At 37.1% G+C, this 10,503-nt stretch overlaps 1 long non-coding RNA gene across 1 annotated transcript; it reads left to right on the top strand.

Moving 5' to 3' along the window:
• Positions 1-5,030: 5,030 nt before the first annotated feature.
• Positions 5,031-7,390, top strand: LOC142544941 (uncharacterized). Its single transcript, XR_012820150.1, has 2 exons — positions 5,031-5,173; positions 7,141-7,390. It is a non-coding gene; the product is annotated as an uncharacterized LOC142544941 (long non-coding RNA).
• The last annotated feature ends 3,113 nt before the right edge of the window (positions 7,391-10,503 follow it).

Below are 10,503 nucleotides of genomic sequence, written 5' to 3' on the forward strand. Positions count from 1 at the left end.
TTGACCAACATCCTAGAGTACTCTAATGAACCCTTAAATCACTTAGTAACCAACCCAAACAACAAAAACGTGCAGCCCCCAATAACCCCTATGCTGGCCGAGAGTTTCACCTAGGGAGGACTCTACGTTTTGGTGCTTGCGGCTCTAGCCAACGCCCCGACCCTTGAACCAAACCCATGTACACTTGCTTTGGACCCTAGGGATTCCTTCTAACCCAGCCCGTGACCCCCAACCTAGCCCCTCGACTCCTGGACACCTGCGCGAACCCTACATCAACCTCTGCAGGTTCTTAGAGTCCTAGCATGCCTAGGACTCTTTCCCCAGCCCCTAACTCGAGTCCTAGCTTGGCTAGGACTCTTGCCCTGACCCAAGGAAGACCCTAGCCTAGCCCTGGCCCAAGCCAGAACCAAGCCAGCCTTTCCCTCGTGAAACCCGTACGCCCCAAACCCATGACAGCAGAAATCGTTTCCAGCTTGTTCTGCTTGTTCTTGCTTCGACTTTGGTGTTTAAGGTGAGTATGTTAGGACCTTAATTCATGTATAGACACCACTGGTTCCAACCTAAGTTCAATGCAGCCCTCTTTTTCATAAAAACTTTAGGAATTTGCATCAAAATATCATGGTTCCTCAAGTGTGCATGCAATAATCCGAAAATACTAGAAAATAAATCATGTTCTTCATGCATCCAATAATTAAAACAATAATATGATATGATGGATGAGAAAAAGAGATGTATGGCGAGCCTTTGCGTTTTATAATCACGAAAACCGTTGACGACGAAGAACGGGACGGAACCTAGGCTATCTTCTCCTTGGACCCCTTCGAATTTTTCTTCTAAAATTGTGAGTGTGTGCCGTGGGGTTTGTGTGGTTGGGAGAGAGTTTTTCAGAATTTAAAAAGTGTGGCCGTGAGTTTTGGTTTGTAACCTCAAGGGTTTTGGTGCTCAATAATTTTAAATAGCTAAATAATTTGCTAATTAGGCTTAGGCCTATTAAACCACTAAATTAAACCCATTAGCCTAAATTAGAATTTAATAAAATGCTATCAAAGTTTTTGCTTAAATAAATTTGTGAATTTATTAGCCGGGTAGCCAAAAAGCTCGCATTTTTGTTGAAAAATCAACCCCGACAAAGTTTACGTCCCGTCGTATAAAATCACCTCAAAACCCCTTATTTTCAAAAATATGAAAAACCATCAACCATATTTTAAATAATTAAAAATAATTATTTAATAAAAACATTTTTCATCTTTCATCCGTTCCTCGATCGCAACTCGAATAACCTTTAAAAATACATTTTAATGCAACCATGAAGAAAATATATTTTAAACATGTCACACATAATTAATTAATGTAATTAAATCATATAATTAAAATACAAAGGAATTTAATAACTTATATGCATGTGGCTTGAGTGGACCTTTAAATTTTCGTTGCATTACATCCTCTTACCAGATTCAGCAACAAAAGTCCTAACTAAATCCTCAAATGAAGGCTTTCCTTGCCCCTTTGATGCATTGAACCCCGATGGAGGATTCAACACATTCTTATTATTTTCATATGAAAATTTTCATGATTTCTTAAACTTAGATGATAAGTATTAGGGGAGGGTTACCTTGATATCCGCCATAGCCACCAAATTTCATATTGTTGATGTACTGAGCTTCTTCAAGAAGATGCTTATTCATAGCTGCAATCTGCGTAGTCGATGCTGAAACTTGGGCAATGAGTGATGTAATAGGATCCACAACATAAACTCCTACTACCTTCTTCACACCTGACCTTTTAGACGACCACTGGTAGCTATTAATAGTTATCTACTCAAGCAAGTCATAAGCTTGATCAGGAGATTTGGCAAAGATCATGCCACCAGCCGCTGCATCCACATTTCCCCGTGTTTTCCCATTCAGACCATTGTGGAATAATTCAATATGTACCCAGTCTTCAAAACCATGATTCAAGGACCTCTTCGACAACTCCTTATACCGTTCTCATGCCTCATAAACTGCTCAAAGTCAATCTGCCTAAAAGTACTGATCTAAGTCTTCAACTATGCAGACTTCACAGGGGGAAAATACTTAGCAAAGAACTTTGTTGCTAACTCCTTGTCGTGATACTCCCCAAGGAAAGAAATTGGAGACATCATTTTGCCTGGTCCCTAAGAGAAAACGGAAACAAACACAGTTGAATAATATCCTTACATACATTATTAATCTTTACCATATCTGTAATCTCTAGGAAAGTCCTCAAATGAATTTGAGGATATGCAATGGCGGTTCCTACAAACTGATTTTGTTGAACCATATTTTTCAGTGCAGGCTTCAGCTCAAAATTTTTTGCATTTATGATCCCCCAGGCGATGCAAGAATAATATGTGTTGATCACTGGTCTGAAGTGATCTCTGATGGGTATAGCTTCCGATGGGTTTTGTCTGGCATCTCTATGTTTTCGGTCATTGATTGGATCTCTTCTCATCTTGTTTTTCTTAATCTTCTTGCAGTTCTTTCGATTTCAGGATCAAAGATAAGCAAGTCAATATTTGGCAATCTTCGCATACACTGTCAAACAAAGAAAATGAACAAATCGGTGATTATTATAATAAAACAAAAAAAATCTAAATTAAAATCTAGACTAATTGGTAACAATACTGATAAAAATTTAAATTTGACACTCCCCGACAACAGCGCCAAAAACTTGTAGCGTATTTTTCGCTCGCAAGCACACGGTTGTCAGTTTTTAATAAAAGAAAGTAAAGTATCGTTCTCACAATGAGTATATATATAAACTTATATCAGTGCTTGTAATTAAAATAGTCACGACTTTATCTAGAAGAATCAATAGAGGTTTGGTCTACTTAACGCAAATTAATTAAAATAAATACGAGTCAAAGAATCAAATTTATGCAAATATCAGTGAGAGAAAATATTTAGAGGAGTGATTTCACTTAGTTTCAATGATAACTATTCCCGGTTGCATTTATATTCATGAATTCCAGTCATTTAATGGTCAAGAACACTTATTATTTACCCCCTTTCCCAAGTTATGAATAAAGTTTTATCATTCAAATTTCGACTCAAACATTCCTAATAAGAGTCTACATTTAGATGATATATGCAAACGATGTTTTTACCAAAGCCCCGCTAACATTATATGCCTTCCGAACAGTATAAACATTTAACGATGTGACCCTAATGATCCATAATTCTAGTCCCTCTCCCGATTTGTAGATTTAGTCAGATAACAATCAATTTATGGCCAGTAAATTGCAATCGAATAAAACTAGTAAACACAATTAACCAACAGAAATTCAATCATATAAATAACTGAGTCAACATTATCGCGTCGACAAAGCTACATCATCCTTTAGATTTGAAAATTTAGTGCTTAGCGAAATCTAAACAAAAACAAAGCATGTTTGAAGATTTATACATCTCAAAACAGAGGGTGAAAGGCTATATAACAAATCCGAAGTGGAGTCTCTGTCCCCAGATTCTCTATTCTTCGTCGTGAGATCTATCCTTGTGTTCTAATTCCTTTTCCAACGTGTGTGCTCTTTGTCTCTCATGTTTCTTCTCTCCAAAAATGGCTACACCCTCTCTGAAACCTTATTTTTTCTTTTTATTCTCGTTCGAGTCCGTCAGTTAAAGCCCAACTGTATTTTCTCGTAGGCATTAGCGTTGCGGCACTTGTGCATCAACTCCTAGGCACCTGTAGAATCCAAAAGTAGCGCCTAGGCGCTTGTGGTTCAGCAGTGATGGCGCTGCGTCGCCTCTTTTCCTCCTGTAAAACCTTAGCGCTACGGCGCTTCTTCCTTGATGTTGCGGTGCTAGTCTATCAATATTTCAACATCAAAAATGCCCCTAATCACCATCAATCATCCGATAGTCGTTCATCTCCTGCATGGCAGGAAACAACAAATACCAAGCATAATTTTGTCCGAAACTAAAATAATTCAAATGGATTATCGTATAAATTACGTGCAATTATTTCACTTATCACAGTTTAATCTGATCCAGATGGAGAATAATTAAGTATTGAATTTCAAGACTACCTTAAGAAGAATGAGATTCTCTCAAAGTGGACATCACCTGCCACAACCCATTTGAATGGTGTGTCAGAACATCGTAATCGGATATTGATGGACATGGTTCGATCTGGATTATTCCATCCTACCCTTGCAGGCAGTGCCTGCAGGGGTACATCCAAGGGCCGGAATTTTTTCTGGCCCAATTTTTTTTTTTTAATTTATTTTTTCCCATGAAGTGGAATTCCAACCATTCATATGGGGTGTGGGCACTGCCCTCACACCCAGGATCGAACGAACCGTTCGATCTATGATGAGATTCACTAAATTACTATCATCTTTTATGGAGTTTGCGCTTGAGACTGTGGCACAGTTTATAAAAAAGTTGTAACGTCCCGAAAAATTTGAAGGTTCATGTAAACCACATGCATGCAAGTTATTAAATTTATTTGGTATTTTATTAATTTGTTTTAAAGCATTAAATGCATGTTTATTTCATAAATTATGTGTTTAATTATTTTTATGCATTTTATGCATAATTCATGCATGATAGAATTTATTTCAAGAAATTTTAAAGGTTTATGCATTAAAGATTTTTTAAGTTTCATTTCGCGCTCAAACAAGGATCGGAGACCGGAGAATTTTCAGAAAAATTATTTTAATTACATGATTCATTTTTATTAATTAATATAATGTGTTTTTAAGTGTATTTTTCAAAAATTGGATTTTTGCGGTATTTTACCTGCAGCATTTTAATTTTTAACGGTACGCAAATTTTATCGAATTGGGATACTTTTTGAGTGTTAAACTAATATTTTCAAAAACTTTTCAACACGAAATATTTTTCGGAAGTATGTTTGGATTTAATGAGCATACTTTAAAATTTATTGGACTAAAAATTCTCTTTAATTTTTTTAAAAGACCACTTAGGATCCTTTATATTATTATTTAATTAACTAATAATATCCTAGGCTCCACTAAACTTAATACCCTTCCCCCCCAACAGCCGACACACCCTATCCCCCATCAGCTCCTCTCGTTTTCAGCATCATTTCTCCAGCAAGGTTTCGGTTTTCTCTTATCTTTGCAAAGGAAAAATTCTACCGGGTTCTCTCGTCTTGTTCTTGCGCTTCAATCATCAAAGGCACGCTTGTATTTTTATTTTCTCTTCATACACGTCATAAATATGCTGATTTTAATATATTTGTATGGGAATTCTTCGATCCACATCATGCTTGCATTTTAGGAGAGTTTGACATGAAAAACATTCGGTTCTTGCATGATGCTCACGTTTTGATTTATGTTGTTCAAGGGGCTGCGGTTTTTGGTTGTTATGGGCTGCACATGGTGACAAGGGTTGTCTTGGGGTTTAGAATTGTTGCTTGTGGTTGCAGGTTGAAGAGCCGAGGGGAGTGTTTCTTTGGGATGGCTCGGTTCTTGGGGTAAATAGCGGGTAGGGATCAGCTAGCAACACAGGGACCTAGCCGAGCCTTAGACCAGACCCTGGTGGGTCTGAAACAAGGCTTGGAATGGTTCAGCACGAGCAGGAAAGGGACCCAGGCGCAGCTGATCGAGAGAGTAGGATATTATTCGTGAATTCGGTTTCCTTGGAGTCTAGCGAGAAGCGGTGAGTTCCAGTATGCATGGGCTGATTTTCGTGGGTTCAGTAGGTTTGAGAAAGTCCTAGGATGGTCTAAGAAAGGTTGGTTGGTGGCTGGAACCATCGGCTATGGTGTAGGGATGGTAATTGTGTGCTAGGGTCTCGGCAAAGGTTGAGTGATGGCTGCTGGATTTTTTCAGCTGCTGTCCAAGGTTTGTTCGAAGGCCTAAGGGGCTGGTTTTGGGGAAATTAAGTTCTTTTAAGAGTTTATAAGTTGTGGTAAAAAGTTGGGAAAGTTTTGGCTAAATTTCGGTTCGATTCGGGTTAAAATCGGGACCCAGTTTAAGTTTTTAAAACAATTCAGTTAACTTATGAAATAGGCTCGAGTTTACGTATAGGAATGATTTTAAATATGTTTTGGGACATTTTTAATAGTTTGGTAAGTTTCGGATCAAAATAATGAGTTTTGGATTTATCCGGGATTTAATTGCCGCACGAGACGTTAATCAAAGAATTAATTGAAACGCCTTGATTTAAGCTCAAATAATTATTAGAAGTATAAGTTTTTAATTTGGGAATTTTATGTTAAGGTTTGGTTTAATTCGAGATTAAAACGTATTAATATGTTATATTTAAAGATTAATTTAAAAGTAATCGATTTAGGCCAAATAAAAATATAGAAAAATTCAGGTAGGCTTAAATAATTATTTGGGGCATGTTAGAGTCAATGGAATTAACAGAATGTCAAAAACGTGAAATTTTACGTCTGGGGAAAAACAGTAATTTTTGGGTTTCCAGGGACAAAATGGTCATTTTGCACCAGGAGTGAGATTTTGGTCCAGGCAGTGCCATGAGCACATTTTATCATGTTTTTAAATGTTTATGCATCATGTTTATGATTTTTGTGAAATTATGGTAAATACGATGCATGCTTGGTTTTAAGAAAAAAGTTACGTATATGCATGTTTTATGTGATGAATATGATGTTATTTTTGAAGGATGAGAATTGGTTGTGACTGACGATGTATATGTATACGATGACATGAGATATGATGAGCTGAGGCCCGGGCTCAGTGGACTGGTAATGCTTTCGCTGATGTCCCTCGCCGCCTGGTTACATGTAGATTGATCCATCGATAGAGCTGATATGATAGAGCTGATACGAAAGTCACAACTAATGAACTAAATTCAATAAAAATAAATAAATATATACGTATATGATGAAATGAGATGACATGATTTAATACGATATGATTTTACACGACACGTTTACGTATATGATGACATGACATACTTTAATACGATATGATTTTACACGACACGTTTACGTATATGATGACATGAGATGACATGCTTTGATACGATATGATTTTACACAACACGTTTACATTATGCTTTTAAGTTCATGAAAGATATGTTGAGTATGATATTTTTCACTGTTGTGTGTTATGTATATGTACTTGTTATTCCTGGTACAGGCATGTTGAGTCTTTAGACTCACTAAGCGTGTGTGATGCAGGTGAGCTAAATGCTGAGGAGACTGGAGGTGCCGAACTCTGAGTAGGCAGACTTGGTGGGGTGACAGGACCCGAGGACCACATGTTTTCCACATTACGATTTATGAGATTGAGAGGAGATGAATATTTTCATACGTTGATGAATTTAAGATTTTTACTCGTTTATGTTTACGTATGATTTTGGATGAGTTTGGTTAATTTAAACTGCATTATTTTTACGATAAGATATTTACGGTTATTTTAAATGTTATTTCGAAAATGTGAGCTTTTAAAAAAATTATTTCCGCACTTTTAAAACGAATAGACGTTTCACAAGTAGTGGATGAAACTCTATATGAGATATGGATGAGAAAGCATCCCAAATATTCTTTCTTAAGAATATAGGGATGTCCTACTTATGTGAAACAGAGATGAAACGTCTACTGGTTTAAAAGTTCAGAAATATATATATATATATATATATATATATATATATAGCTCACATTTTGAAAATAAGCATTTGAATAAATTACATGCATGCAGTTCTACTAAAAATATCATTTAAAATAATCGTAAATAATTACCCATAAAATATCACGGAAAATAAGCGAGTAAAAATCTTAACATTCAATAGTGAAAACAACAGCGTACAAAATACTCATATCCTCTCAATATCAAAAAATCATAAATGTGCGAAAAAACATGAGGTCCTCGGGTCGTGTCGCCCACCGGGTCTGCCTACTTAGAGTTCAGCACCTCCCGTCCCCTCGATATCGAACTCAGCCTGCATCACACACGTCTAGTGAGTCTAAAGACTCAACACGCCTGTTCCAGAAATAAGAAATAACAAGTACATATGCATAGCACACAGCAGAGAAAAATATCATACTCAACATATCTTTCATGAACTTTAAAAGCGTATGGTAAACGTGTCATATGAAATTGTGACGTGTCAAAACCGTTCATTGTTAATCATTATTCATCATTCATCATTTATCGTTTTCTTTGGTGAATTCAGTTCATTAGAGGTCACTATTGTACATCATCATTTACGATGGATCGATCATACATAGAACCGCGGTACCCGACGACTGTGGAACATCAATGACAAGATTACCCATCCACTGTGCCTAGGCCACATCATCATTATTTACATATATGTCTTGTGCATTTACATATATTTCGATAGCCACAACCAATTTTCATCATTCAAAATATCATCATTTTCATCACTTATAAAAATCATGCACATATGCAAATTTTCATTAAATCCAAGCATGCAACGTATATTTTCATAAAATCATAAAAATCGTGATCATGATGCATAAACATTTAAAATATGATAAATTTGTGCAAAATGACCATTTTGCCCCTAGAAACTCAAAATTTACCGTTTTACCCATGGAGATCTAGAATTGACCCGAAGCTTACCAAGCTCCTTAAAACATCCCAAAACATATTCATAAACATTCCTAGACATAAACTTGAGCCTAATACTAAACTTAACCGATTCGTTTTAAAACTTGCACCGGGGTCCCGGTTTTAACCCGAATCAACTCGAAACTTAACCAAATTTTCCCAACTTTTTGCAACACCTAATAAACATCTAAAAGGCTCTAAAAACCTCAAGACCAGACCCCTAAGCCCTTCGAACAACCCCTGGAAAGCTGCTTGAATTTTTTTCCCAAAAATCCCCTCGAACCCTACGCGCGCCCTTTCCATGTTTACGCCCCTAGCCCAAACCCAAATGGACCAGCAATGACTCGACCTTCCCTAGACCACCCTAGGACTCCTCTGAACCCAATGAACTCATGGCTACCCTCCCATGCAAGCAGCACAGCCCCCACGATCGAAGATCACCTCAAATGCCCAACGCGACCAACCTCTTACCCCAAGCTCGATCGACTTTGTGGCTTATCCCAGCCATGTCCGAGCCTTCCTGGGCCGTGTTTCAGACCCACCAGGGTGTGTACATGGCTTGGTTCGGCCCCTGCAACGCTGGTCCCTGCCACTCCATCGATCTACCCACTTATGAGCCAAAACCTCAAGAACCATGACCAACCCTTACTCAACGCTACAAGGCCTCATTTCCAGCCTAAAAACCCTCTCTTTCTCGGTGATTACAACCCCCAAACACACCATACAGCAGGCCCCTTGCAAAAATCAGAAGAAAAACGGTGAGTGGAATAAAAAGACTTGCATAAACTTGAACAAAAATTGAAGCCTTCTCACGCTATGTGATGGATCGAGAGATTTCATGCACAAGTGCATACACAACAGTCATATAGAACGTGAATGATGCAGAAACAGTGTTACAAAGCGTGCCTAATGATTTTTACGCAAGAACGTCGAAGCAACGAGCGTCGGGGAAGCGCCGGAGAATATTTTCCTTGAAAGAATTCACTTGGCCGAAGCCTTCTTGATGAATTTTTGCTGAAAACCGAGAGAAAAAGGAGTGGAGGGGAAGGTGTCTGCTGATTGGTGATTTAGGTTTAGGATAAATGGAGTTTAAGCATTATTTAAATAATTAAGTAAGGAGCAAATGGGCCTTAAGTGGACATTTAAAAGTTTAACAAAAGTTTTAAGCCCAATAAGCTTAAAAGTAGGCCTATTAGGTCCAAACACAATATCGAAAAATATTTCGTTTTGGTAAATTCTTGAAAATATTAGCCGAACCCTCAAAAAGTCCCCTGATTCGATAAAATTTACGTACCGCTGAAAAATATGTTATGGCTGGTAAAAATACCCAACAAAGCCCATTACTTGAAAAATATATTTAAAAAATCTTATATTAATTAATAAAAATTAATCATGTCATAAAACAATTTTCCCGATAATTCCCCGGTCTCCGTTCTTCGTTCGAGCGCGAAATGCAACTTAAAAATCTTAATGCATTAGTTTTAAATAAATCATGAATTAAAACACAAAGTAATGAAATAACCGTGCATTTAATGCTTTAAAGGAATTTAATAAAATACCAAAGAAATTTAATAACTTGCATGCATGTGGTTCACGTGGACCTTCAAATTTTCGGGACGTTACAATCTATCCCCCTTAAATTGAATTTTATCCCCGAAATTCGCTTATCTTTGATAATCAGAAAATTTGGACTCTTAATTCTAGTATCCCAATAATACAAGCTTTCGCTGCGTCACTCTGATAAAATAAGTATTAGGTTGTCCTTATGTCTCCTCAATTCTAATTAAATTGCCTACCAAAATCATCGTTTGCGAAATGCTACTTAAAATGACTTATGGTGATTTAGTTCTATTCTACTATGACCTCAAATTTGACCTTTCTCTTAATTCCTCATACCAGAATTGGATGTCCAATCTTATCGCACTTTTCTTTTCTTATACTATGCCCATAATGTTTACCAACCTATT

Source organism: Primulina tabacum, chromosome 5 (genome assembly GCF_025594145.1).
Source record: "Primulina tabacum isolate GXHZ01 chromosome 5, ASM2559414v2, whole genome shotgun sequence".
NCBI lineage: Eukaryota > Viridiplantae > Streptophyta > Magnoliopsida > Lamiales > Gesneriaceae > Primulina > Primulina tabacum.